Here is a 26,559-nt window from a genome sequence, read left to right as displayed (position 1 = left end):
GCACCCGCGATTTTTTACTCAAAATTTCGGCAAAAAGGTGCGGCTTATACACGAGTTTTTACGGTATTCCATTCAGTGACCAACATTGAAACACCTTAAAGGATACATTGAAGTTATATTTCACATCTTTTCTTGGGTTATCAAAGATACTGTTTTGATTGTATTTACATGCATATACTTTGCAGATGTTTAGTTGGGTTTAGTTGACAGATGTTTAGTTGCATTTGGTAATGTATATGTACACAGAAACAGTGTCTCTTTTGATGACCTCATTGGCTGTACCAGCAGAGCAATAGATTCGATGTAATTGCCTTCCAGATGATTAATTCTTTTTGTATTCAGGCCTCTTCCAATATAAACAAGAAGACCTCCTCCAAATCAATTACAATCTTAGAACTGTGAATCGGAGCAAGATGGCTCAATTAAATATACATTGATTCTGATGAATAAAGCTGGTGAAGTAAAAAAGAACTTAAGTTTAGCATTCCTGCCTGCTTCCTTTTGGTATGCCACCTCCTTTTTTGTTTTGTTTTGTTTTCTCCTTTTTTTGTTTTTGCTTTGCAGATGTGTATTAAAAGTTGGAAATAATAACAAAATTGTGTCATTCCCGTTTTGGTTTACTGAAAATGTTAAGCTAAAAAGTGCAAACTTTTACCTGAATGGATAATCCTTATGTGATGTTAACACCTCTGTCTACATAGGATTCTTAACAAGATCCTTTAGGGTGATCTGACTTTTTTTTTTCATTCGATAGGAAACTAATAGCTACATTCCAAATTTTTCATTCAAAACCATCAGAATAAACAGAAAGTTCCTTTTGAACAATTGGTTGCAAAAAGAACATGCCATGCTCAACATCTTTCACAGTACTTTCATAGTACTGAAGCAAAGTGTTTAACTTCCTCATTACCTTTACAATTACTTGCTAAGAAAGATTTGTATGATTGACTTAAATCCAGGTTTTCAATTGTTTGGTGAGGAACTCCTTGTGTGCCACTGTACAAATTTTTAAGATGTCCAATGAAAGATTTAAACACAAAGGCAGGAGTAAATAAAAGTGGCCCATTTTCAAGTACCCTGTTCAGCAAGTGAAGCAATACCTGACTGTTACAAGTGCTCTGTCTTTCATTGTACAATCTTGGAAGCAGTGGAACAAAATTGTCCAGTAAAACTTATGTGCTTTCCATTGACACAGGATAGACATTTACAGAATGTAAGTGTCTCATTGCTGTAATGAGCAGAGCCAAATGAATGAAATAGTCAGTGGGAAAATTGCCAGATTTTACTGCTCTGCAAAGGCAAGGTATACAAGGAAACAAGATCTTATTAGATCTTATTAGGATTTTTACCTGGGTTCCACACCAGGGCATATGCAGAATTTGCAAACTGTTCACTTGATCGCTGTTGTCAATCATTCTTATACCATACTATTTCATGCAAAGTTCAACAGGAATTTTACTTTGGTAGAGTGTTATCTGCCTTGCTGTGAAATTTAATTGTGTGGAAAGGCCACTGACATCGATTGTCTTTTGTTTCTCATCTACCTTGTGTTCTTGACACTTGAGTGATCTTTTACAGCATTCCTTCACTCGTTTAGCTCTTAGCAAGCTGCCTCAAGTCTACTCATATTCGTGTGGTAGGCTGTTGTGCAACTTGAGCACCTCGGCCAAACTGTGATCCATGAAGATTAGCCAGGAAGCATTGCTATCTCGTCAACCCCAGGATATAACGGGAAATGTCGTTGACAGTTCCAACCCCTGCTATAATCGAAAGCACTTGTCTATGGGTATCCCAGCTGGTTGCATTCTGGTACGCTTCTGTTAGGGCCTCTAAATACAAATGCTCTGAATGTGACAACTCACTTACACCTAGGGCCTTGTTCATAGCCGTAGAAGAGGCTAAACGTCACCAGAGTTCACCAGATTATCAGGGGTGACGCTCTTTAGCACAGTTGCTACTATTTCTGTGGCTCTCCCCTACATATTGGATTTCCAGAGCTAAAACTTTCCAGTAATTTAGTTCAATAGCCAAGGTTTTATTCTATATGGGTTTTACCAGGAAGCAGCATATACCAGTGGCCTTTTACAACAGTTAAAGTTTGCCTTCATTTATTAACATTTCCAGAGATACAAATTTGACCTTTTTAAACTTGTCAATTGTAAATGTTAAAAACATCTTTCTTCAAATTTCTTTCGGGAAATTAAAGAATAAGTATAAAATAGTACTCGGCTGAAGTTTCGATGTTAGGGATTGTTTCTTATGCGGTCACTGTTTTCTTGAAGTTGCGGTCGAATTCTGTTGTTTTGAGTATGAAAAACCAGCAAAAAAATCGATTTTCAAACTTTGTAATTTCTCCCATACAATGAATCACTTGAACACAAAATTATTTTTTCTTCAATAAGGTTACTAAAAGGGATATTTTGGCAAAAGGAAAAAAAAATTCGTTTTTTTCACAAGTGTCTTGCAATGATCAAAACATATATATAAATAGCACAGTTTCATTCAATCCAATCAGTAGCTAAAACTTATATGCAACAACATGTCGAAGCATGCGAGACATCAGCCAGGCTTTTATGCAACATCATTGAATGATGTTTACCGTCGTGGCTTTAATTCGAATTACCAACAAAAGGTAAAACCTACTGTTATGGGCGTTTACGAAGTTGAATGTATTGTAGCAAAACAAGTTCAAGGAGGCAGTGAAACTGCAATAAACCTGCAAGACTTCTGGCCTTGAATTATAACACCACAAACCAAATAAAAAGAAAAAGATTTATTGGAGTCGGCGTGCTTGGTACTAAGAGTGTGGGTTGAAACTAAAACGGTAAAAAAGCAAAAAAGTTACAAGGTAAATTAGAGTAAAGAAATAACAAAACTGCAAAACGAGGACTGTGAAGTACACTTACATTGTTTTGGCCAGAGAAAACTTCTGAAAAGAGGACTGCGAAAAACGCGAAGAGGCTAGAAACAAACTGAACAGAACTGTGCTAAGCGCGGACCAAACTGAACTCACAAACTGTACTGACAAATTACGATATGAAAATAGGCTAGAACATGCAGAAAATAAAACTATAGAAAGGCGCTAATGAGGATGAAACAGCACGGAAACGCTAACGAGGGCACGAAAACTAACAGAAAGAGATAAACACCTAAATTAACACCAAAAAAAAGACTAAACAAATGGACGAAAAAATGTTACACTTGGATCTTACAGGCAGAGTACTTCATCCAATGGCAAAGCTACTCCCTGAGTGAAAATACGTGGGAACCAGCCGAGCACTTACCCAAGGAACTCATCACTGCCTTCGAGAACAGATCTGTTGATCCATTTCGCACTGATGAATGCTGAGAGAGACTAGCTCTTTTATTTGAGAAGGGTTTAAAATTGCCCCTGGCATGCGACGAAACTATCACGATACGGCACGATGTAGTGCGAGCGCTCTTTCCTGGTTTGCCATCAGACCTCCGTGGGTCTCTGTACCTCACTAGTGAAGAGGAACTGATAGCAGCAGGCCTTGGTCCTTATCTGAAGAGGTGTTTAACAGTAACAGGCGGCGGATGTCGGGTTGACGCTCCAGTCAGCTTGGAGCTGTTTCTTGGCAAGTCGCTTTCCTTCGTAGATGAACAAAGCTGCAAAACAGCTCCCCGCCCGGTACAGAAAGTTCAGATCAAGTTTATGAAGAGTTATTTTGCCGGACGCATCCAGTGAGCCAAATGCTACTTTTACGAAAATGGCTTCTTTAGAAGCCACCAAATGGAATAAAAGTTTGTGAGCAACAGTGGTATTCATTCATAGCTACACAATTACTTATTGATAAGTAGAGACAGCTTTTCCATATAACAAATTTATTTAATTTTTACAATTTTGGGTGCGGCTTCCATGTTGAGACTATGTCTGTGAACCTACGGAAAAAAAGACATTGGTTTTAATTCTTAACAGTCCAATTGTTTTCTCCAAATAAATTATTCTGATGTTGCGGGCAGATTGGTAAGAAATTAGACCTGAAAAATTACTAACATCATGCCGCAAATTTGGGCTCAATTACAGACTTGAGAGAGCGGTAGAGATCAATGGAATCGCACCTACAATAGCCGCAACCAGTATTATCATTCATTTTGCATGAAATACGTTTTTCACGAATATTTAACACAAAATAGTCATTTACCGGTATTCTGGTTCTCCAGAATTTCCTGGACACCTGGCTTAAAGGCCACAAACTGAAGTGCCAGCAACGCCATAAAGTCCCTGTTTAAAGTTGACAGTTCCGGAAATGACCACTAGAACAATAAACTTCAATTTTTTCTCTTTGAAGAGCATGAAATGAAATGAAAAATGAAAAATCCACAAGATACTAACCATCTCTAAAGGGGATCCATTTGTTGGACGACCTAAAATCAGGGAAGATTAATAAGATTTAGTCCAAATTCACGCCATTTGCGAGTATCAAAACGCGACATGTGAGATTTCTCTGTTTGATAAATTGCTATGAAAACAATGACTTGTTATTCATATTTATTAAAATAGATATGAATATATTCTACTTACATCACCTGACTGGGCCAAGTGCCCTTCCAGGTATGCACCCAGCTCCTCTAAAAAGCTGGCAACTTGGCCATCAGTGAATGTGAGAAATTAAGAAAGTGAAGAATTTTTTACCGTTATTAACTCATCTTGAGATGACATGTCTCTCTCACTCAACGCGCGAAACAAAGGGACTCAGAGACTCAGAGTTTATGAAGACTAACAACAATACCTCCACCAAGCGGTTGTTTGCTAAGATTGTCTGCGTGTGCTCATTTTACATCAGAAAGAAAATGGTGGCGACGGCGATTGAAATGTAGACATTCTCAACGTTTAGAAAGACTCTGGAAAAAAAGGTACGTCTTTGAGCCCATCTTAATATTTAACTACTCATTTTGTTTTAAGGACGGTTATCAGGTGTTTTATATTTGAATTCGGGCCTAAGATAACTTGGATTCTCGTCAATTTACATGGTGCCTTTTTGCTAACTATAAAATTGGAGTTGAGAGAAAATGGAATAAAATATTTTTATTATAGGGGTGCTTCACCCACCACCCATTATGTTAAGCTTGGACAGAAACTCAGGAGAGGCCAATGATATAAACACAGGCTCATTCATTGGTCATTGCTTTCATGTATTTGGTGGCTCCTAAAGGAGCCGTTTTTGTTTTGAGTGTGAGTGACACAGGGTTACTCAGATCTGGGCTGTGTGTCTGAGCTCAATAAAGCATTTATTAAGTCTTGTTTTCTGGATTTGGGGTTCATTTTCTTCCCTGTTCTCTGCTCAAGCAGGTAATGAGGTCAGGAACTTTCTTCTTCTTGAGGACACTTTCAGTCAATGCTTGTGGCGTTGGTGTTGCTGACAGAATTGAGGTTGAAATTCTGGAAACCTTTTTTGCAGCCTTCTGCTTACCACCATCCATCCAATATGAGCTGTCCCTCTTTTCATATGGCTGTTTAGCTCTTTCTTCCTCTCTTAGCTCCTCTTGCCTTTTCTCCACCAGCAGCAGGTTTGTTGCAGCATCCCATCTGTTGATTTTACGGTGGAAATAGCGCCGCAAATCATCATTCTTCTTCTCAACACCTGTTATTAAATGTCATGTTACTTTTCTTAATTGCAGGTCTGGCTTATTACAACTTCCAACAATGCCAAATAATAAATTTATCTTGAGTATTGTTACAATGGATCTATAAAATAAAGTGAAGATACACACCTTGGCCACTAAACATTTTAAGGCTTCAATGGTTATGCAGCATTACCGGGACATGGTACACCAAGCTGTGCATATATGGGGTGATGATTATGGTCTGAGAATACCCAGGACCAGTGCCAGACATGTTCACCATCTGTTTTCCCCAACTCTGCCTGCAAGAGTAAGCAAAATTTTTTGTTACATAGTTATGAAAAACCTTGTTACTATTATGATATTAATATATGATCAGTCTTATGTTTTTATGTGTATTGTGTTATCTTACCTTGGTTTCAAATGCTGAAATGTCATCATCTGTCAAATTCTCTTTGTTTAAGATGTCTAGCAGCTCTCTGAAATTCTGAAATCACAGGCAAGCAAGATGATAAGTAAGTTTTTACATACTTGTAACAGGTCTATTATTGTAGCTTGAATTTATCAAGCAATTGAAAATGCTTGGATCTTTACACATTATATATATAATATGTATACTAGACTGTGCATCATCATATCTTAAAAGCTTTTACAGTTTTTTAAGCATTGTCTAGTTACCACCTCAATTTCAATACTAATTAGGTGGTGTGTGCATGATTGTTTGCGGAGGCGGAGCTTAGTATACCTTGATATTCTCGTGGGGGTCTCCAAAGGACAAATTTGGATAGAACACTACGATGCTGAGCAAACGTTTTCAAAATTCGCATTTTGCAACTACTTCCAAAGTTTGGAATCCCTTGAAAATTTCTATGACACTTTCTAGAATGTCAAATAATAATAACCGTATGATAAAAGAGAAATCTAGCAATTGAGTGAAGATAAATTACGCCTGAAAGTGCGTTGAGATTGACTTCTTATACAAGTAGGATGCTAACATAGTCAATTTTCAAGGCAAATTTGCGACCTCTTCTGAAAGCGCAAGAACAAAGTGAGAATAATACACTGTTCGATTGAACTTTCTTCTTTAAAAGCCATATGGTAAAAGTAGCATTTGAAAAGTAGTTTATCCGTAAACGAAGAGAACGTAAGCCTTCCTCGACATTTTCAGCCCTTTTCCTTTATTGTTTGACAATCATTCTCTAATTAGCTTTTAAATTTAGCGCCAGCATCTCAATGAAAGTCCTGGATATGTTGCTGAATTCTGGGCGATGTATATCCTACAAAGCTCTTAAGTAAACCAATGGTGTGCACTTTATCCGGTAAAGTGATGGATACACTGACACTATAAAACTTGCGCATCTCAGCCATCATTTGTAAATTTTTAACTAGAATCACATGATTATCTTTCCTCACTCTCATTAAAATGAATTTAGGTCAGTGTTGGTTTACTCAATGTTGAGCCTGCCTGTAAAATCTAGTTGAAATATACAGGAAGTGTACCTTAAGGTATCCATGGCTTTTTGTGTTACTCTATATCTGATGAGCACAATGGAGTGCAATCCAGGTGGCACTGCTTTCTCATCTGGGTCAAAATTTTAAATAATGAGATTACTGACAAAGTGATCGCTTTTAATTGGACAAATGTACAAAATTTGTCTCTTCAAAAAATACCATCACAACCTATTAGTTTATATGACAAGCATTTCAAGAGTGAACTGTGGTGTAACCTTCAGCTGGGGATGATTCAGGCAAACTTATCTAAAATCATGATGAAATTAGAAGATCCTCGCAGCTAAGAACACTACTGAAACTAGTAGTTGTAAGTAGGACCTGAAAAAAATTTCAGGCCCGTACGGGATTTGAACCCATGACCTCTGCGATACCGGTGCAGCGCTCTACCAATTGAGCTAACAAGCCAACTGGGAGCTGGTCAATGAATTGGGTACAAATAAACATCCGAGTGAATGAAGATTTAGATATATGAAATTTTCATATATCTAAATCTTTATCTAAAATCATTCTTACAAAACTTCATGCACTTACTCCAGGTGCATTGGTGCACATAAATGGCAGTACCAAGGGCACGTCATTTGCTAGTATGAACTCAACAACTGAAGGTCATAGGCAGGTTCACATCTTGGTTCTAATGGCAGGATATCGGAGAATCAATTAGGTACATGTGTTCTTTGCATGACCAGATTAAGATAACCCATTTTAAATTTTTACTAATAGAATTAAGTTATAAAGATATATGCTATATATAGAGCCCCATTCAGGTTAAAATTCTAATAGTTTCATGTGATCAAAATGAAGTCTTTTTGTTCATTCGTAATAAATTGAAAATATCAAGCTCTATCAAAGGGAGTAAAGTAATAAAAGTATTTTGATATATGTTCCTTTTCAGGTAATAAATCCTATTAGCCTCATGTAATCACAAAAGACAATTTGTACTGAAGCTTTATTTTATGACATTTTTTCTTCAAAGATTAGTTCATTTTCATTTCAGTTTTCATATTTTAAGCAAAAAAAATTGTCGTTCTGGTACTTCTCATTTATTATAAAAATTTATGTAATAATAAAAAAATGGTATATACGAAAATTTCGAATTAAATTGAAAAGTTATATTAATGTGATTGAGGCAAGATGAAGGAGCACTGATTTGGTAGAAAAATATTTCATTTTCATTTAATTTTTTTGCATTTGTGGTTAATGTTGTAAGCAAATAATTGTGTCTTTCCTCAGGTTCTGAATTCATTGTTAAGAAGTATTAAATTTTGAGGTTTTACTATTTTATAATTGAGACAAAATTGGAAAATGGATTAACAACACTTGATAGAAAAAGTTCACTTCAAACAAGTTCAACAGTGACAACAATAAAACATCCATGTACTTGATGTTCACTTCAAACAAGTTCAACAGTAACAATAATAAAAGTTAAAAATCTTGGTATTTGATGTACAAAAACTTGTGTCTGAAAGTCGGCTGTTCTCTCTTTAACTGTCTCCTTTAAAAATTTTCACTATTTCTTTTATAGCATCAAACATAAGTTTTGACTTAAAAGATCTCTCTCTGCCTCCTTGTTGGCAAGGCACTTGAAAAGCTTGTGGTCTTTACTTTGACTCTCTTGTAAAAATTCCACAAGATTGCTGTTTGACTTAGCTAAGGCAGCCTTTGCTTTCTTTACAGCAGGCACTTTTCCTTCACTCCTTTTTTTGGTACGTTTTGGGTTCCTTTTAAGTTCTTTTTTAACTTCCTTTTTAACTCCTGTTCCAGGTCTGCATTTCTTTTGTAATCTGCTGGAATATTTCATTCAGGTAAAGTGTCAGGGTCACCAACTGTAGTTGTGTTGGCATCTTCAGCCAAACCACATTTGACATCTTTTGGTGTGATGTTTGGCTTGGATCCCAAAACTTCATAGATCTCGTCGTAGTATTCAAACCATTCTCAGTTGTTGCCACTTTGGGAATTGTGGTCCTTTACTCATTTGTACTGGTCCTGAAGGTATTTAATGCACACCTTACACTGCGTACCAGTGCAGTAGCATGGTATTCCCTGGTCTTTAAAAGTGGAATTGAGCTTCTTTGCAATGGCGTCCCACTCAGTGCTATTTCTTTTCTTGCTGATTGGGAAATTGTCCCTCCACAATTCAAGTAAATACCTTGTCTCCACGTCTGTCCAGCTGGAGCCATGGTTCCTCTTTGTAGCTCCTGGCTGTGGATTTTCTTCATTTTTTGTGCTTTCGCTTTTGCTGCTTGGGAGTGAGCTCATCGAGGGTGACGCATGTGGCATGGGAACTTGGTATGGAAGAACTGCTGGTTGCCTGTAATGCGGGAATTGATTCTGCATGTCAATGCTGTAAAACAGGTAAGGCCCTGGACAAGGGACCTGAGCATCCAATGGGTTTGAAGGAACTGTAAAATGGCAAAAGAATTGGGAAGTGTTTTGCAATTCATCAGCCATGTTTATGAGCATACAAGGTTTGTTATGAAAGAACCACAAGGTGAGCATCTGGAAAATAATTTTGCCAGATTGTTTGGTAGGCATCTGTCACTAAATGCAATGTGATTGGCTGTGGTATTTGTTGGGACAAGTTAAACCATCTTACGAGGTAGTATAACTCTGCGTGAGTTTCCAATTGTAAAGGTGAGAAAACCCATTGTTTTTCCTTGTGAAAAAAGTTGGCATTGTTAGCTCGCTAAACACAAGGCAAAGTGTTTCACAGTGTTTCTGGACTTTTCTGACTTCATCGAACTAACATTGTCTTAATGAAAACAGAGCCATGGTGACATAGTTTTGAGATGAAACAGTAGCAATAACTACTGTCTGATTGATGGAATTCAACAGGCATTTGAATTCTGATTTCCAGTGACATACTGATATTTCTATCACGTAATTGCCCAATTTGGATATTTTAAATTTCTGTGTACCCCAAAACCCTATAGTTTACAAACCTTAAGCCTTGTGCTGAGGATGCTATAATATTGAAATAGGGCTATAATGGAAGAAGCTGAAAATATCAACAGTAACATGATTTAATTTGGTAAGGTTTAAACCGGAGTAAAAATTACTGATTGGACTTCCTTTAAAGCATCAATATTTTGAAGTTGTGAACTTTAGTCTAACCTCTAAATGTTACCAAAAAATGCATTATTAAATGCATAGTTATAAAACAGACATCTGATTTGTTTCTGGGAGAGGAGTACAAGATGTTGCATGAGGTAAAAATAAGGAATTACAGCAAGTATTTGCTGTTGGTATAAACAAATTCTTCACTTCTGTGATGTATTGTCTACTATGTGGACAAAGGTCTGAGTTTCAAATACCCCATTCATTTTTCTGGCAACAACACTTATGTCCTGAGATATTCCACATTTCGCAGATCAATCCGACTGGGTCTCTCTGTATTTGAGAAGCAGAAACCTCATCACTTAATGTAACAGTAACAGGTGGCAGATGTTGCATTGACGCTCCAGTCAACTTGAAGGTGCTTCTTGGCAAGTGGCTTTCCTTCCTAGATGAACAAGGCGGAAAAAACAGCTCCCCTTCCAGTAGAGAAAGTTCAGGTCAAGTTTATGAAGAGTTATTTCGCCGGACGCATCTAGTGAGCCAAATGCTGTTTTTATGAAAATGGCTTCTTTAGAAGCCATCAAATGGAATAAAAGTTTATGAGCAACAGTGGTATTCATTCATAGCACACAGTTACCTACTGATAAGTCGAGATGACTTTTCCAGATAAATTTATTTAATTTTTCCAATTTTTTCTGTGGCTCCCTCGATGACACTATGTCTATGAACCTACAGAAAAAAAATACATCCATTTTAATTCTTAACAGTCCAATTGTTTTCTCCAAATAAATTATTCTGATGTTGCAGGCAGATTGGGCAGAAATTAGACCCAAGTAAAAAATTACTAACATCATGCTACAACCTTGGGCTCAATTACAGACCAGAGAGGGCGGTGGAGATTGATGGAAAGCTGCAACTAGTACTATTGTTCATTTTGCATGAAATACGTTTTTTAAGAATACTTAACACAAAATAGTCATTTACTGGTATTATGGTTCTCCAGAATTTCCTGAATGGCTGGCTGAAAGGCCACAAACTGGAGTGCCAGCAACACCATTAAGTCCCTGTTTAAAGTTGACAGTTCAGAAATGACCACTGGAACAATAAAACTTCAATTTTTTCTCTTTGAAGAGCATAAAATGAATTCAGAAGATAGTAACCATCTCTAAAGGGGATCCATTTGTTGGGTGACCTAAAATTAGGGGAGATTAAGAAGATATAGTCCAAATTCACGCCATTTGCAAGTTTCAAAATGCAACGGAAGGAGATTTCTCTGTTTGAGAAATTGCTATGAAAATAATTGTTACGAGTGTCGATGTAGAGCAGGGTTGTTCCTAGACAAAACTCAGGATCATCGGTAACAACAACAAACTGTTTTATTTCCACATAGTTGACTTCTTGTTTCTATAGCACTAAGCTTCCTCGCAAATCTCTCTCTCTGTTAGATGGAACTGTCGCTCTTATATACATAAAGTATAAGGATCTAGAAACTTCTCTAAAGAACTAAATTTAGTAGATTAACACGGTTTCTAAATTTGAACAATTATGTAAGGAATAGAACGTTCCAGAATTTTCCTTTTACTAGAAGATCACGTCTAGATGACTTCGGGTTCTAGAATGTTGTGGGACTTTACTTAGACAATTTTTTCGTAACATAGCCCCCTCTTTGAGAAGAAATTTGTAAAATTTCTGCATTAAAACGAAAAATCGTCTATGTAGATAAACAGCATATGATAGTCCATTAATCTCCTCATTCCGTTACACAACTTAGTTAATCAGCTCCAACGTTTTCTGATCCCTTAATGGCTTCCACTTTCATGTTGTAGCTCTGTAAGAACATAGCCCACTGCATCAGACGATTGTTAGTGAACTTTGCACTGTTCATATACTTAAGAGGTTCGTTCTGTAGTACAAAGCGTACACCGTATAGATACATATGAAATCTCTTGATACTCCACACAACTGCCAGGCACTACTTCTCTATTGTAGAATAATTACGCTCGGCGTCACTCAACTTTCTACTTGCATAACAGATGGGAAACAACTTGCCCTCATGCTCTTGCATCAGAACTGCGCCAATCCCGTAGTCTGAAGCATCTGTCCTTAGAACAAAGGTCTTTTCAGGATCCGGTAGACGCAAGACTGGATCACCGGTGAGAATAATCTTTATAGCTCCAGGCGTCGAAACAACGTCGGAATGTCCCAAAGATACACAGGATTTAATGCGAGGACATCGAGCGAAATACTGATTTGAGACACCAAAGACCAACTATAATTGCAAACGTAGTTTATTCGTACTAATTGTGACTTGATGCCCAAAACCGTCAAACTAAAATACAATTAAAAAACCTAGTCTAGGATACTAAAGGACTGAAACTAAAATAACTATTTTATGACATGAATATATATCAATTACACGAGTGCAAACACAGCTAACAATGCAACATTCGGTAACAGGAAAAGAAAGCAAGGAAATCAATACAATAATAAGGTCGCTTACCGATTGTCCTCTCTGTAACGCCTGAATGAGTCGCAATGAACGCAGAAACACTCGCAATAAGCTCTCTTGTCTAAACTACCGCAAACGACAACGCACGAGGTCTGACATATGATATCGAAGCGTCACTAATACAAAAACAAAGACTAATACGTAACAGAAATAATACGTAACTCGACAACAATTACAATCTTAATAGTCTGATAAGCTTTCTCGTGGGCGTCACTCCACCCTACTTTACTTGGTTGACCCTTCCGCGTTAGGTCAGAAAGGGGAGCTGCGATAGCTGCGAAGTTGGGGATGAAATTTCGGTAATATCCTGCCAGTCCCATAAAGGATCGAACCTGCTTCTTGGTCGTTGGTCTTGGAGCTGATCTGATCTTGGCGACATTATCCTCATGCAGACCAATTAAGCCTGGCTGTAATTGGTGGCCAAGGAAATCGATGCTGGCAGCACCAAAGATACACTTACTTGGTCTAATTGTCATTCCAGCCCCAGCTAGGCATCTAAAAAGCTCTCAGAGAGTCTTAAGGTGCTCCTCCCATGTACAGGTGTGGACCAGGATATCATCCCAATAGAACTCAACATTCTTCATACCTTTGAGCAATTTTTTCATTCCTCGTTTCAGTGTAGCAGCGGAATTCACCACGCCAAAAGGCATCTTCAGGAACTCATATGATCCGTCTAGGGTAACGAAGGCCGTTTTTTGGAATGTCTGCTTCCGGTATTGAAACTTGCCAGTATCCTTTGCTCAAATCAATCTTCCAGAAGAACTTGTCTCCATTCAACTTCTGAAATAGGTCAATGGCTGTTGGCATTGGTTCGGGATCGAACACGGTTAGCTTGTTGAGCTTTTGGTAGTCCACGCACACTCTATTACTACCATCCTTTTTCTTTACAACCACCACTGACGATGCGTAGGGAGAGTTAGACTCTCTGATTACTCCCATCTTCATCATGTCATCTATATCTTTCTTGAGGGATTCCCTCATGCTGTATGGAACAGGGTATGGCTTTGACCTGACGGGCTCACTGGACGTGAGGTTGATATGATGCTGGACGAGGTTAGTGGTTCCGGGGGCGTCGGTGAACAAGTTTGAAAACTCTTGTGCCAAATCTAGGAATTCTCTACACTCAGTGTCACTAAGACCATGGCCAGTCTTCACATCAGCGATTCATTCCTTCGCTACATATCCTCCAATCTCTAGGAAATCACTATCATCATCAATATCTGGGCTCAATTCTGGTTCGCATGACTCACCATTGCAGGTAACGTTCGTCACCAGTCCCTCTGCAATCGCGGTCGCGGCCTTTTCAAGCCCCTCTTCTCGCTCGATGTACTTCTTTAAGAGGTTAGCATGGTAGACCTTCAGCTTGTCTTTTATTTTCACTTTGTAATCGTTGGTGCCCACTACAGCACTAACTTCATAGGGACCTTTCCATTGCATCAGCAACTTATTCCGATCAGTCGGCAGTAAAACAAGAACCTTATCTCCTGGCTGAAAGGTTCTCATTTTGGTCTTACGATCATAATAGTGTTTTCCCTTCTGCTGGGCTTTCTGTAACTCTTCATGGGCAATTTTCAAGGTGTCCTCTAGCTTTTCTCGTAACTCAAAGACATACTGGTAGCCATTCTTCACCTGCGGGGCTTTGACCTCTTCTGTCCACAGCTCTTTGAGGATGAACATGGGACCTCTTACAGCTCTCCCATAAAGAAGCTCAAAAGGAGAGAATCCGGTAGATTCCTGGGCTACTTCACGGTAGGCAAACAGGAGGGGATTGATGTAGCGGTGCCACTGTCTTGGCTGCTCGCTGCACAATCTCTTCAATGTGATCTTCAGAGTTCCGCTGAACTTCTCTGTCATCCATTACACATAGGATGGTAGGGGGTGGTGGTTAGCTGCTTAATACTCAAAAGGCGTGCAACTTCCTTCATACAATCAGACACAAACTGTGTGCCTAAGTCACTAAGGATATCTTCTGGAATTCCTAGGCGGCTGAAGATATCAACCAAGGCCTCAGCTACTGTTTCAGTGTCGATATTCTTCAATGGAACAGCGTCAGGATAGCGTGTAGCATAGTCCATGAGTGTAAGGATGTATCGGTGGCCTTCTTTGCTAGGTGGACTTATCAGACCAATGAGGTCAATGGCTACCCTTTTGAATGGCATATCAATCAGTGGCATCTTTTCTAGCGGCACCTTAGGTACCGACCCTTTATTCACCGTCTTCTGGCAAATATCACACGATTTGCAGCGTCTGGAAACGTCTCCTTGAATACCTGGCCAGTAGAATGCTTTCTAGATCTTGTCAGTGGTTTTCTTCACACCCATATGGCCTCCCATAACAGATTCATGAGCTACTTCCATGAGTTGACGTCGCAAAGGCATTGGTACCATCACTTGCCTTACCGGTTTACCGCCGTTTACATGAGGATGCTTGTAGCTCCTGTACAATACACTGCCCCTTTCTTTGAAGCTCACCTCCTGTTTTCCCTTCACTTTAATATCTCTTTGGTGCCAGTACTTCTCCAGGCTTTTATCTTCGCGCTGTAATCTCACAAGCTCGTTTCTATCCACAATTGCACACTTTGGGCTGCTTGCAACTTTTAGCGGCTTGTGCTTTCCTTCCTTCTTAGCCTGACTCCTGGTGGTGACCGCACATGCCTCTTGCCAACTGGGGTCTGGTTGCCGATTATCAGATCATAGATCGCGTCAGGAAGGCACTGGACTTCAACTTCCCCAGAGAGGTAAGGGGTATCTATTCTGATTCGGGCAATTGGTACCTTCCGCACAGTATTGTTGATCAACAACATACAGTTAAAGTCACCTGTGTACTGTTCCTTCAAGACCAGCTCTTTTTTCACTACGATACCACTACATCCAGTATCTCTAAACACATAGACAGTTTAGTCGCCTATCTTTCCTTTAACAACTGGCATCTTGCTCCTCGCTCCGGATAAAGGTTGAACACAGGCGCTACTCAGTAAGGGGATTTTCTTACCACAGGCTAGAAGGAGTTGGTCACCCTCAATGAATGACTGAATATCTTCTGCCGTAGCTTGTGGTGGAGAAGACTGCACTAAACATCCAGCACTAACCTGGTTTCGCGGCATAGGCGAACCATTTTTGCTTTGCCCTCCTGACTTTGGCACACTGGATTTACAATTTCTTGCTTCATGGCCATGCCTTCCACACAAATAGCATCTCCTGATAGGACAATTAGCAGACCTATGCCCTCGGCCATTACATCTGTAACAGTACAGTGGTGTTGTATCAGTTGGTGGCTTCTTGTTGTCATCCTTCTCTGGTGGTGTAGGTGCCTTGTTCCGCCCGGTACTAAATATGTGCTTCCCATGCGCCTCTAAGTACTGGTCAGCAATTTTCGCCATCTCTTCAAGGGTTTCAGGTGCATGTTCACGCAAGTGAACAGTGAGTTCCTTAGGACATGAATTGATGAACTGCTCTTTAACAATCAGGTTCTTTAGTCCGTCGAAGCTCCTCTCCGTTTTTGATAGTTCAAGCCACCGAATTAGGTAAGTAGACAATCAAACAATAAACTGGTCTGGACTCTCGTCAATCTCAGGCTTTGAGGTCTTAAATTTACGCCTATAACCATCTTCTGTAAGGTCATACCTTCTCATAAGGGCTATCTTCATTTTGTCATAATCAGACGCTGCTTCTTCTGACAGGCGGGAGTAAACCTCAAGAGCTCAGCCTGAGAGTAAAGCACTCAACTTGGTGGCCCATCCAGCTTTCTCCCATTTTGCAGTCACTGCAAATCTCTCGAATCGCTGGAGATAAGCATCCAAATTATCTTTTCCGTCCACGAAGGAAGGTAGTTTAGGAGCTTTCGCTCTATCCTCGTAATTATTTGCCTGAGCTCTAGGCCAATGCTTGGTCTGTTCCAGCTCTAAATGCTTCATTTCTAGCTCATGTCTTCTCTGAGCTTCTTCGGCTTCCACCTTTTGTCTGTGAAGCTCAGCCTCGACTTGAAGTTTTCTGATTTTGTCGTCGAGCTTCCCTCTCCTCATCTTGCCTTCTACGTCTCTCTTCCTTCTCTTCTTCTTCTCTTCTTCTTCTCTTCTTCTTTTCTTCTTCTTTTCTTTGTTTCTCCTCACGTTCTTCATCTCTACGTTTCTCCACTAATGAAAGCAACTCAGCTCCTTCCAGGCCAAATGTTTTTCCTAACTCGATAAACTTCTCCATATCATATGACACACAGTCAACAAATGTCCACACAGGATAACAGTAAAACCTTCTTTTACGTTTGGTTCACACAGAACGGTATTTTCACTCGGCCAAGTTTGTCCTGTACCTTTCCTGGTTATGATAGTCCAGTAAAAAAGTTTCTGCTCTCCCGGGACAGGCCCCCAATGTTACGAGTGTCGATGTAGAGCAGGATTGTTCCTAGACAAAACTTAGGATCGTTGGTAACAACAACAAACTGTTTTATTTCTTCGTAGTTGACTTCTTCTAAATTTAGTAGATTAACACGGTTTCTAAATTTGAACAATTATGTAAGAAATAGAACGTTCCAGAATGTTCCTTTTATAGAATGTCATGTCTAGATGACTTCGGGTTCTAGAATGTTCTGGGACTTTACTTAGACAATTTTTCGTAACAATAATGATTTGTTATTCATATTTATTAAAATAGATATGAATAAATTTTACTTACATCACCTGACTGGGCCAAGTGCCCTTCCAGGTACACGCCCAGCTCCTCCAAAGAGTTTGTAACTTGGCCGTCAGTGAAAGTGAGCTGCAAAATGAAATGTTTGGTGATCCTGAAAAACTATTCTATGTTTGAAGCTGAGCTAAAGAATGTGGTCTAGTTGCTAAGAGTCCAAATTAGGAAATGAAGAACTTTTTACCGTTATTAACTGATCTTGAGATGACATGTCTCACAGCTCTCACACAACACACAAAACAAAGGGACTCAGAGGCTCCGAGCTTACGAAGACTAACAACAATACTTCCACCAAGCAGTTGTTTGCTAAGATTGTCTGCACGTGCTCATTTTAAATCAGAAAGAAGATGGTGGCGATGGCAATTGAAACGTGGACATTCTCAACGTTTGGAAAGACCCTTGAAAAAGTTATGTCTTATAGTAATGGTGATAAAGCCTATCAACTCAGGAATGCCCTACAAGCCCATCTAAGTATTTAAATTCTAATTTTGTTTTCTGTTGTGAAATAAAATGCTTTTTAATACTTGTTAAGGATAGTGATTGGGTGTTTTACATTTGAATGCGGGCTTAAGATAACTTGGATTCTCGTCAATTTACATGGTGCCTTTTTGCTAACTAAAAAACTTGAGTCGAGAGAAAAGGGAATAAAATATTTTTATTATAGGGGTGCTTCACCCACCACCCATTATGTTAAGCTTGGACAGAAACTCAGGAGAGGCCAATGGTATAAACACAGGCTCATTGCTTTTAGATATTTGGTGGCTCCTAAAGGAGCCGTTTTTGTTGGTTGAGTCAAATTGACCCAGGGTTACTCAGACCTTGGACTGAGCAGAGCAGCTAGTAGGACTTGTTTCCTTGTTCTTGCATTGATGTGCCTGCCAGTTGTCTCATTGACTAAAACAAGAAGTTCAGTAGTCTTCACCTTTTTCAGCGCACTTAGGTCAAGTGGTTGAGGTTTAGCAATGAAACTTGATGTTTGAGGTATGGTTGAAATCCTTACAACCTTTTTTGCTGACTCTTGCTTCACTCCCTCCAGCCAAAACAAGCTTTTTTGCTTTGTGTAAGTTTGCTTCTTGCGCTCCTGTCCCCTCAGCTCTTCTTGTCGCTTTTCTACAAGGAGCAGATGTGTTGCTGCATCCCAGTGGTTTATCTTCCATTGGAAGTACCTCCAAAGGTCATCATTTTTCTTCTCAACACCTGAAAACTAAGAATAACAGGGATCTGTATTAGTTTTTCCTCTGCAGAATGAAATATTTGTTGAACTTTCCCTACAATCTTTATCCTATAATCGATGTTATAAATTACATGAAGACTTTGTCATCTCAATCAACAAGCAATAAGTTTGTTATACCTTGTCTGCTAAATTGCTTCAGACTTCCATGCTTTCATAGCATACATGGCACATGATATATTAATATATGCATCTATGGTGCTGCTTTGATGGTTTGCATATATCCTGGACCACTTCCAGACATTTGGACTATCTGCTTACCCCAGCGGAGTGCCTAGATCAAAACAAAGCAATCAGAGGTGTTTGCTATTTGTTTTTCTCTTTATACAAGCAAATGTTTATGTGTGTATAGTTAAAGCTTTTCATAGCCTTGCTCAAGATTATTTTACTAATTCTCTTCAACATCACATTTCTGTATGTTCATTGTGGTAAAGTGTTTGAATCCTGTTATCTACCCCAAATACAAGACAACTGTTGAAACCCCACCAAAATATCAGAGAGTACTTCTTACCTTTTCTTCAAATTTCTTTGCACCATCATTCACATGAAAAGTCTCGCTGGTCATGTCATCAAAAAGCTCCCTGAAATTCTGTTGAATGAGGGAAAACACAATAGAGTTACTTTTCAGAGATTATAGAACAGTTTGTTTTAAATATAATATGAGCAAATAATTATGAAATGTATTTCAAACAATGTGGTAATAGGATATCTCTGAAATTCTGTTTAAACAAAAAAGTGGTTGTCAATTACTTCCTGAGATTATTGGATAACAAGTCAAATGATTTTTTAAGTTTTATATGTTATATGAATCATTATCTTTGTAATTTTTCAATTGATTTATTTGAGGTTATACTTACAATCCAAAGACTCTGTCTTTTCAACTTTGGATTGGGGAAGAAACTTCTTGTGCCAGTCCTGGTTGATACTCCTGGCCAGTTCAGGTTTTTGAAAATGAGACAAGGAGTGCGCCATGTTACATCTAGAAACAAATTGATGAAGTAAGATCTATGATTGTGTGCCTTCAATGTATTTAGGAGTCATTAGATAATTAAACAATCATTGGACAAGGTTTTTGTGATATCCAGAATGCTCCATTCTTGACTGCCAAGGTGACTGATGGACACCCTCAAAAAAATTGTCAAGCAACAGTTTTTCACATTGTTGAAGAGCTTCTTGTAAGCCAGAGTCTAACAACAAAAGAATAAAAGTAGAATCTGAATAAAACTGGATTCAAGCATGAAGTGCAAGCCAAAGTAATTTACTCTACATGTACAGTTACTGTATTTGAGATACTAAATAAAAAAAACCCTGGTTCAACAAACATGAGAGAGTTGCAAAAGATTGCTTTAGTGGGTACTGCATCTACCCTAAGGAGCAAGTTGACCATGGTTTGGCCTCAGCCCTATAGGAGACTTACCAAACACATATCAGGATAAAATAGTAGTAATGATGTTAATGTACGTAAAAAATGATTTTAAAAAATCGATATCCACTTTGAGCTACCTGAGATTCTGGTAGAAGAAATCTCGTTATTGCTGCCGCAGTCAGGGTGAAACATTTGTTGTGTGCACTTTTGACAGAGAAAACATGTGGTACCTCTAATCATTAATGAATTTACTCCAAAAACAGCAATAACTATTAATACTAGGAAGAGGAAGAAACATTCTGGTGAATTATCAAACATTTTAAGCCAGGGTAAACTTACCAGGTTGAAAGTCGGAGTTAGAGCTAAAGCTGGCTGAGGACGTATTAGCTACAGACGATAAGCACTTGCAAAGCGAGGTCTGTATGAATATTTAGATTTTTGCGCCCAGATATCGGGTCTTGAACGGTTTTGGTTACAGTAACCTTTGGTTTTTTCAGTTTTTCTGTCAGCCATCAACAATCTTTCAGTGCTTATTTTAATTCTTTTTTAGCTCGATCAAGAACCAGCCATTTTGAAATCCTTTCAAAACACTCATAATACCTTTGGAGTAAGTCAATCTAAGGTTCATGATATCAGCAAATTAATGACCAGATGACATTTCAGAAATATCCTGAATTTAGGCCAGAGAACATGTTGGTCAAACTGTGATTAAGTCAGCAGCACAGGAAGGCCTGGCACGCTACAAACTTTGCTTTCTCAAAGCAAACAAGCAATAGGTTGCAAAACCCATAACTGAAAAGAAATCATACGAATATCTGAAAGAGTTGCTTGCTCAGGTTGTTCAACAATGTGAAGAGGGAAATAGAATTGCCCAGGAAATACCTGTTCTATTATTAAGGAATATAGCCTCAGAGCCAACACCTCCGAAGGCAGTCATCACTGATTTAACAGATAAATTAAAAACCACTAGGAATATGTTTGTTTTCTGATTTAGCTCAAAGGGATTCTCAGGGATGCTAAAATTTTCCATTAAAACTCTTTTCGTTTGTGTCTGCAATTTCTGAGGTTTCTTCCACCAGCCTGTTTCAAAATTGTGCAAAAGGGTTTCACTATAGTGATAGCGCTCTTGGTTTTGGGTTAAATGCTTACCTTTATTTTATTTTAAGAGGGTGACACCAATTACTTTGAAAAGTGTTCTCCCTATACGCCCTCTAAAAACAAAATTGATAATAAAATTACAACAATCATGTTAAAAGCCTATTTACAAATAGTGATTATAATAAAAGTTATTAAAAATTCTAGAGATTTAAAAAAAAAAAAGAAAAGAAAGACCGAGAGGTGTTAAAAACAGAAATAAATACATTGGTAAAAAAGGGAATCCAGTCTACAATGATATTTAAAAACACGGATTTTTAAAAATCAGAATAACTTTTTAACTTTAAAATCGTCCACTATATAGTTTAAGGCGGCATTATTTATCAGTGTTGTCATCATTAAGCCAAAAGAGGTGGTTGGTTCTAAGTTGAGAGCATTTAGTTCTTTAATTGTGGAATAAAAGAATGCTCTCCGTATTGCCTCAGTTCTGTATTTGGCTAAGCGGTATAATGTTTTTGTTCTGGAAGAGTACTTGTGTGCAAACTGTAGTGAGTCCAAGGTTGCAATTAAGTATTCTGGTGCTTTTCCATCAATAACTTTCTTTTAAAGGACGAGTTTATTAAGCTTGAATAGTTGATCAACTGGTAGCCACTTAAGCTTTTGAAAATTATCATAAGATCATGCATCCCTATGACTATCTTGAAGGTGGGAGTATGTTCCAGTTTTAAATTGTTCTGTGGTTGATATAATGCAATAGTTTTTCTTCCTCTAGAATAATTGAACCATAAAAGAAAATGAAAATAAACTTCTTGTTTCGGGGCAAAGGTGTTCAAACGATTTTCGTAAACTTTGCCCCGTTTACTAGGGATAATCGGTCTTCTAATGTACTGGACTCAATCAACAGACTCAACTGAGTTTAACTGTTTGATTGTTCTCGCGTATTCACTCGGTTACAGCAGGCGTGTAAAGAGCTACTCTGGAAACTTGAAGCGAGATCCTAATTCTTATACTACATTCTCTACATTGTGTTTGATCGTTGCTAAGCACTATGAAAAAGGTTATTCGAGGTTACGTCAATCATATACCAATTAGAAACTCCACGATAATGTTGTTGACAAAATTAACGTCACACAAGTAATCACGCAGTCTCCGACGCACTCCCCCATGCGACTTGGTATGCGAAGACGCATGTCACTTAGGAGACTGAAATAGTTTGATTAAGTCAATAACATGAAAAAGTTCATTTTCAATTACTAATTCCTAGTCTAAAATTCATCTCTCTCTTCATTCACCACAATGTCCTTTATTTTTGCTGCAGCTACTGATGCTGCGTTTCGCTTTAAGGTCTGAAATTTTACACGTGAGGGTTTAACTGCTGAGCTGCTGGTCCCGTGGTCTCGCACTGTAGCTCTAGAGGGTATAGGTGCTGTACTGGTCTTTCAATCACTCCTTTGGTCGTCCTCAACTGCACCGCACGTGGATAGCCGTCACGCCCTGGGAAGATTTGTTGAACAACAGCTAGGGGCCACTATTATAAACACGAAGTAGTCGTAATCGTTTTCGTATAAATTCTGATTTATTCCACTCTGATATCGTACAGAAAGAACCTTTCGAGTTAAATCACACGCCCCTAATATACACACTAAATTTGATATCCTACAATTGTTGTCATGTGCTCTCTTTGTACAAACAAAACGAAAAGCGTGACGACTTTGATTACATAACAAATACGCGTGACTGTTTATGACACTCCCCCTAGTTGATCACCTTAGTGTGAGTCAACTATATTCGCTTTGAAAAATAAACTAAGACTGTATTTGTTATCACAAAGTTCGTTGTTTCTAAATGTTCGCGTTATTTACAAGTGTGAGGAAATAAATCTAAATACGGCAACGTTTAAGGTTCTCAGTTCAGTTCAAGAGTTCACCTCAAGAGGAACAACGTGTTGAATGGGTCGTTGCAAGCGCTGAATTGAACTACCATTGGTACTCGTAACTCTAACTGAAAGTGCTCGCACCTTTCCATCTCGGCCCGGGTGCAATTCTTCTACTTTCGCAAGCTTCCAGAAGCTTCGACGAACGCTGTCATTTTTGAGAATAACAATGTCTCCAACCTTGACCCCTGTATCGCCATTGTCTCCCCTTAGCCGTGCATTCTTGATAGCATGTTCTCTTAAGCTGGTTAAATATTCCTTTCTCCATTGACGAGTGAATTGTCCCAACAGATGTCTATGATGTTTAAGTTGCTTCGTCAGAGAATCGTAGGTGCTAGTGATTTCGAAATGTTGACTGTTCGGAGTTGTAGTAACTCTTCAACCATAAATCAGATCCGATGGTGTTAAGGGATACGAGATCGATTCCTCGTCGTCATACACATAAGTCAGCGGCCTTGCGTTGATCAGCCCTTCTATTTCCGTTAACAGAGTACTTAGCTCCTCGTGGGTGAGGGTAGATTTTCCGATGGTTTTTTGGATAGGAGACTTTACGCTGCGAACGAGCCTTTCCCAGTAGCCTCCCCACCACGGCGCCTTTTCCACAATGAAATTCCAACTGATTTGATTGTTGGTTAAATATCACCAAACTTCCGGTGACCGTACTAATTTGCGAATATCCTTGCTTGATGATTTGAAAGTTTTTGCATTGTCCGATTGAAGATTAGCCGGGAGTCCTCTTCTACTGGTGAATCTTCTGAAAGCAAGCAGGAAATCTTGGACACCGAGTCCACGAGTCAACTCTAAGTGCACTGCACGGGTTGAAGCGCATGTAAATAAACACACGTAAACTTTGACACATTCAGCCTTGTTGACGTTTTCCTTTACGTAAAATGGCCCAGCGAAGTCGATTCCAACATTAGTAAAAGGTGGATCGTCTGAGACTCGGTTGGTTGGAAGATCAGCGAACGGTGGAGGTTTGCATGGTGCTGCATCGAATCGTCGGCAGACAACGCAGTGTCGAATGATTTTCTTGACTGTCTCGTGACCGTGTAGAATCCAGAAACGTTCTCGTAAGTTCGTAAGCGTGTCCCTTATCCCAGAATGCTTGACTAAATCGTGAATATTCCTAATAGTGAGATTGGTGAAAGCGTGTTTGGCAGGCAAAAGTATCGGGGTTCTGGCAGAAGACGATAGGGAAGCATTTGCGATCCATCCTTTGCATCTGATAATTCCATCGTCGTCGAGAAACAGTCCCAACTGCGGAACACGTATAGGTGGCGTTGATTTCGAATCCTTTCGAGTCAGAAAAGAAAGTTCATCGGTAAAAGACGATGCTTGAACCGAGTGTATCCACAGATTCTCGGCGTCCTTCAATTCGGTGGTTGTTAAATCTTCCATTTCTTCTTTCCGGTTTTCAAGTGTTCGGTTTTTGAGCTTGTTGATGAACTTGATCACAAACGCGGTTACTCAAATTAATTTCGTCCTGTCGCTGAACCGTCCAATGTCGATTATCTGGTCAACTTTCGGGTTGAATTTGTCGCAGGCAGTGGTAATAAGGGAATGTGTTACATCTGGTACGTTCTTGACGGCTTCCTGTAAAATTTGTTCTTCGTTCACTTGTTCCGATGGAGAAGTTTCGGGCCATTCATTCTCGGATTGATACAAAAAACTCAGACCATTCCACCACGTATTGCTGGCAGAAAGTTCTTTCGCTGATAGTCCACGCGATGGTAGATCGGCAGGATTTAATTCTCCTGGACAGTGCCTCCATAAATCTTTGGGAGTTAGACGTCGAATTTCTTCTACTCTTTGACCAATGTACTGCTTCCATACTCTTTCATTTTTGATCCAGAATAGAGCAGTTGTAGAATCACTCCAGAGAACGGTTGTGTATTCAGCTCCAATCGACCTTAACTTGTTAACAAGTCGGGCCAAAATTAATGCTCTTAGTAATTCCAATCGAGGATTGTCTGTGCCTTGATAGGAGCGACTCTCGATTTTGAAGCAACCAATTTAACTTCGATTCGACCATCACTGTACGTGTTTCGAATATAAACCACCGCGGCGTAGGTGCGTTCTGAAGCATCACTGAAGCCATGTATCTGAGAGGTTACAGGTTGTCGCGAAAAATAGCATCGAGGAATATGATAGCCGCCAATGAACTTCAGATCTTGGAGAAACGATTTCCATCGGTGAAGCAAAGTTCCTTGAAATTCTTCGTCCCAGTTTGTTTTGTTGATACAAAGTTCTTGAAACAAGATCTTCATCTCTATTGTTAGAGGCGTCAAAAATCCCATGGGGTCGAAGATCTTGGCCGTAACCTTGAGAACAGATCGCTTGGTGAGGGGAAGTGCTTGTGCAAATGGGCACAGATCGGAGAAATTGAAGAAAATTTCGTCTGTGAGAGTGTTCCAGTTCATTCCTAGAATTTTAACTACTGCATCTTCGTTGTCAGAAGTCGTTGAGTCACAACCAACACTCGATTTCGTGAATGATTCGTCATCTTCTTTGTTGACATTAGTGACCTCTTGTTGTGTGTTTGCTGATCCTGGTGAACTTTCAAGTTTCTTAATTTGCATTTGTAGTTTTGCGAGTTCGATCGCCATTTTCTGAGATTGAATCCTCCACTGGACATAACCTTCTTGCATCTCTTGTAAACAGAGAGACCTCTTTCTTCGTCTGACTCCCCCATTAACAGGTCGTCCACATACAGAGATTGTTCCAATAATTCAGGGATTTCGGGGTCACTCTGTTTGTGTAGTTGTAAGTGATGTAGAATTGTTGCTCCCAAAATAGCAGGCGAGGGGCGTAACCCAAACACGAGCCGTGTGAACCTGTATTGTACAATTTCAGGCTTAACGCAATCTGGGTTTCTTAATCATAAGAATCGAAGAAAGTCTCGATGATCCTCTTGGATTCCCACCATAAGGAAGGCCTTTTCAATGTCAGCTGTGATACCGACAGGATTCTTCCGAAAGCGCGCTAGCATATTGAAAACATGTGGGATGTGATTTGGCCCAGTTTCAAGGCAATCGTTGAGTGACTTCTCTTGGTTACCAGATTTTGCTGACCCATCGTACACAATTCGTACCTTCGTAGTCTCACGATCCTTTCTTACTACTGCATGATGAGGCAAATAATGATGTCGCGCAGCAATTTTCTCTTTATTCGGTACTTGCTCGATTATCCCCTCTGATAACTGGTCTTGAATGATGTTGTCGTATTCGGCTAATAACTCTGGGTCTTTGCGCAGCTTGTGATGTAAGGACCTTAATCGCGATTCGCACAACAGATAGTTGTTGGAGGATAGCAGCAAACAATTTTCTTTCCACGGTAAATTGACTTCGTATCGGTCTTCGCTCCATGCAACGTCGATTTTGAAAGATTCCTTCGTTTCCTGTTGAGTCAGATCCTTAATGCCAATTGCCTCAGTCTCCCAAAAGTTCTTCAGAGTGTTCGTGAGAATGTCGTCTTCGTTTCGGGCAAATAGGTCGTCATGGCCTTCGATTATTAAATTTGAATGCGTAACATAACTCCGATCGAGTGTTCCTTTAACTGGTCCAGACAGCAGCCACCCGAGTTTGCTATTTACAG

The 26,559-nt window shown here is 39.3% G+C and overlaps 2 pseudogenes; one reads left to right on the top strand and one right to left on the bottom strand.

The window, feature by feature from the left end:
- The window catches only part of LOC131780327 (ribonucleoside-diphosphate reductase subunit M2-like), a 240,027-nt pseudogene that overhangs the window by 138,914 nt on the left and 74,554 nt on the right, over positions 1 to 26,559 (top strand).
- Positions 8,615 to 9,558, bottom strand: LOC131778176 (uncharacterized; annotated as a pseudogene).

This window comes from Pocillopora verrucosa, chromosome 7, assembly GCF_036669915.1.
Source record: "Pocillopora verrucosa isolate sample1 chromosome 7, ASM3666991v2, whole genome shotgun sequence".
NCBI classification, from domain to species: Eukaryota; Metazoa; Cnidaria; class Anthozoa; order Scleractinia; family Pocilloporidae; genus Pocillopora; species Pocillopora verrucosa.
The sequence above is the reverse complement of the archived record's forward strand: the minus strand, read 5'-3'. Positions and strand labels throughout refer to the sequence as shown.